The sequence below is a fragment of the Callorhinchus milii genome, unplaced genomic scaffold, assembly GCF_018977255.1.
Source record: "Callorhinchus milii isolate IMCB2004 unplaced genomic scaffold, IMCB_Cmil_1.0 Scaffold1290, whole genome shotgun sequence".
NCBI lineage: Eukaryota > Metazoa > Chordata > Chondrichthyes > Chimaeriformes > Callorhinchidae > Callorhinchus > Callorhinchus milii.
This window is the reverse complement of record NW_024706031.1, coordinates 5,001-9,352: the sequence shown is the minus strand read 5'-3', so window position 1 is coordinate 9,352 and position 4,352 is coordinate 5,001. Positions and strand designations below refer to the sequence as shown.

General features: G+C 41.2%; 1 non-coding gene across 1 annotated transcript; it reads right to left on the bottom strand.

The window, feature by feature from the left end:
- Positions 1 to 1,250: 1,250 nt before the first annotated feature.
- On the bottom strand, positions 1,251 to 1,323 carry trnav-cac. Its single transcript has one exon. It is a non-coding gene; the product is annotated as a tRNA-Val (tRNA).
- Between the last annotated feature and the right edge of the window lie 3,029 nt (positions 1,324 to 4,352).

Here is a 4,352-nt window from a genome sequence, read left to right as displayed (position 1 = left end):
GATGCTCTACAAAACATGAATTTGATTTATTTTCCGTTTAAGTGAAAACAAAGCACCGCAAAGTGATACTGAACGTTAAGGAAGGAGCGAGTCCCATCTTTTGAATTCCGACTCGACGTGACATTGCTGTTAACTGAGGTGCACCGACATTCAAACTCCACATAAAAAATCGAACTCGCTCACAAACTTAGCAAATCTTTGGCAATACGGCAAGAAAGGTGTGTTACAGAATTTTATGTTGGTTCATTCTCTGCCGCTTGTCGGCTACCAGACACATTCAGTCAGTGAATAAAGAGCATCGCTTGATCTTTTTGTATGTGATTCGATTTGAATATCATCATTAATTTTGATAAATGTGCAGGAAATGAACAAACACAACTTCATTGCGGTATTGCCAATTGTAGCCATTGAAATTTCAGCTACATGACATATATGTGGCTCGTTGGCCTCGGGATATGATTCTCGCTTTGAGGGTTCACAATTGTAGGAAACTGCGAGAGGTCCCGGGTTCAACTCCCGGAGGAGCCCACATGTTTTTACGAAACTCGTCTAAGTTTCTCTCTCCGACTGATTTTGGCAAAAGTATTATGCTAAGATCAGTAGCGATAATGGCCAATTCGTTTGGGGAATTAAGTAAGACATATAGAGCCAGTACTGCAGTGTTACCGTACAAAATACTCAAAAATTCTTGTTTGCAGCAATATCCGTCTTTCCAGTAGTTTCGAGCTCGCACTGTGCTCTATTGGGGCCTTCGATTTGATGATATCAACGATTTAGAAAAACGTGCAGGAAATTAACCACGTCCGTCATTTTTCTATTGCCATTGTGTTCCTTTAAGCGAGCAGCAACGTGTTGATAGTGTGGCCCTTCGCTCTTGGATTATGATTCCCGTTATTCTGGAGACTGGCAGTTGAGCAATAAATGAGAGAGTTTCCGGATTCAAATCCCAGTCGAACCCGAATATTAGTTGATTTTTTTCAAGGTTATCAATAGCACTGCTGTTTTCGATGTAATAAATTTTCAGTCCGTCTCGAATGTAGGAAATGGCTATTTGCACGAGAGAGCGTATGCGATTTCAAGAAAGTAGTACCAGAGTGGCAGCACCGATATTCAAGCGGCGACCTTCTGTGTCAAAACTGCTAAATCATGCAATCGGACCACAAATAAACAAACAAACAAACAAACAAATAAACACACAAATAAACAAACAAACAATTAAATGAATAAATAATAGATAAATAGATAAAGAGTGTTTCCGCCAGGTTTCGAACCTGGGACCTTTCGTGTGTGAGGCGAATGTGATAACCACTACACTACGGAAACCTGTCTGCACATTCCTGCTAAATCCATTCTTAAATGCAGGCTTTGTTTATAAATTAAAACCGGAATTAAACCTGTGTGCCCTCTATGCTTTTTACGAGCTGTTTGAAAAAGTAGTCAAGAAGTCCAATGCTCGGCATTTATCCACGCAATTTTGCCTCTTTTCAACGACGAGCTGATTCACTTTTGGAAGCGAGATTTAAATCTGCTTCCACCACAATTCAGGCAAAGTATTGGAGACCCTAAAAATTCTCCTCGTCATCCATCCATCCAACCATCCAGCCAGCCATCCATCCATCCATCCATCAATCCATCCAGACATCCAGCCATCCATCCATCCTTCCAGCCATCCATCCATCCATCCATCCATCCATCCATCCATCCATCCATCCATCCATCCATCCATCCATCCATCCATCCATCCATCCATCCCATCCACCCACCCACCCATCCACCCATCCATCCATCCATCCATCCATCCATCTAAACATCCATTCATCTATCCAGCCATTCAAACCATCCATCCATCCATCCATTCATTCAGCCATCCAGCTATCCATCCATCCAGCCAGCCATCCATGCATCCATCCACCAATCCATCCATCTATCCATCCATCCATCGATCCCTCCATCCATCCATCCATCCATCCATCCATCCAACCATCCAGCCATTAAGCCATCCCTCCATCCAGCCATCCAGCCATCCATCCATCCATCCATCCATCCATCCATCCATCCAGCCATCCAGCCATCCATCCATCCATCCATCCATCCATCCATCCATCCATCCATCCATCCATCCATCCATCCATCCATCCATCCATCCATCCATCCACTGGGGAAAGAGTCAAGTTCGCTGTTATGTCTGTTTATACCAAGAACCAGACATTTTGACTAAAGACAGATTGTTTCACCCCAAGGCCAATGGTTTTTTACTTCAAAATGTCATGTTGACCATTTCTTCTTAACCAGAAAAGCAGCTTATGTTATTGACAGATGTTGAGTGATGATGGTTCGAGTAGAAAATGGTGTTCTCCGCCACTTTGATTCACAGCAACAAGAATAGCAGCTTAACATTTCAATTTCATATAAACAAGAAAAACAATGGCCTCTCTTATGTTCCCACTCTTCTCTTGTGCTTCTGGCAATTTTTACAAGACGGACACGATTAGAAAATGACATGTGGCGGTGTAAGTATGAGACTATATATATAACATTACGAGCCGAAAGTTGAGTCGAACCTGGGATAACGAGTGTGTAGGTCGGGAAATGGCTTATTCAGATTGGATGCCGCGCAGTGTAGTGGAAAGTCCCTAAGTCCGCAAAGTACATGATCTACACACAGGGTTTCTGTTTCTTGTCCAACAATCCATTGCTGGAGATTATCGAGTGAAGGTGCTATCCAGATTTGATCAATTGATTCACAATCCAGATTAGTGAGAACTACACGACTCAACTGAATTCATTCATAGTATCAATGCTGGAATTTTACAAGTTATTTCCAGATCATGAGATTGGCTTTACGTTTGTAGTAAGTTTACCTGCTGATCCAGACTGGTAATAGTCAGCGAGTGTACATACTGATTATATATCAAAATTAATAATATGTTTATGGCATCGTCAATAACAAGTTCTCATTACAGCCAAGTATTTCTTTTTTTGGCATTTATGATCTTATTAAAAGCTGTATAGAAATGTTGTCTTCAGACTGTTAGTCTGGGATTTTTCGGGTGCAGGACAGACATGAGTACGGCTTCCAAAATTAAACTGCATTGCTCAAATTTGATGAGGAAACAATCGCCCACTGTGAACAACGAAACTCAAACGAAACGAGAAACTGTGGGGAAAACGGATTTAATGGTGATCAGTGCACTGCTACATAATAGTTACAGCATTGCTTGAACATTTTCTCCGGGAAGTCAATCTTCTCCTCGAATGTACGACGGAACTAAATAATGATTTTCCTTTACAATTTAAAACGGAGCAGACTTCGACGGCTAAATTATATGTGTGCAGTAACGTTTCCCAATACCATCACAACTCTCCAACCATATAAAACTACATCTTGTGAATATGATCTTTATCTTCCAGTGTCAAATGGATTGGTAGAGTTGGAATATAAGGAGTGAAATGTCATGTGTTGATTGCGCTGCGGCAACGTTTTACAATCAATCAGTATAAATAATCAAAATTTCTTAACCAATTGAAGCAACAGAGCAAATGGATATTGAAGAATCTTCTTCATTTCCTTTCTAAACTTGCCCTGAGTTACCGCATAGATGCAAGTGTTTGTACAGGAGCTCAAAAGCTGAAGCATGAATCCAGTCTGTTGGATCGTATTACGAATGCTACTTTCTTTATTTTGATAGTTGTAGTTTGCAACGGACCAATGTATCGAATAGACAACATTTGTCATCCACAAAAGTAGAAAACTGCCCGATATAGCGAAGAGCAAAATGATGGATTTTCTGCGTTTCATCATTTCGGGATCATTCTTTTTGTTAGAACTGCTGTCACCTCGGATTCTCCTGCGGGCTCTGGTGGCTATTAAAATATGCCTTACAGTCAAAGTATTGATAAATATAATGAGAACGGATACACATACAGGATTGAACGTACGGATCAACCATTCGTACGCTCTCCAATACGGTGAAGTGTGGTAACTGGGTTTTGGTCTGCAGTATTTCGGGATATTATTAATTATCACACCAGGAATCAACATGAAATAGAATGGAACGCACTGCGCAGAGCTGAGCACACACACTGCGGTTATCACCAAACTGGCCGATTTTACACAGCAAAACCTGTGTTTTATTTTCTGACAACAAATGGCGACATAGCGATCAAAAGTGAAAGCGACTGTTAGCCATATAGAGCATCGAGTCACGGAAGCGAGCAGAACAATTCGGAGCTTACACACAGAAATGTAGTACAAGAAGCTGAAACGGAAATACATATTATTAACGCGGTTCAGTAAAACATCATTGATAATGACCATTAGATCCGCCGCTGCCATGGCCACCAGGTAGAGA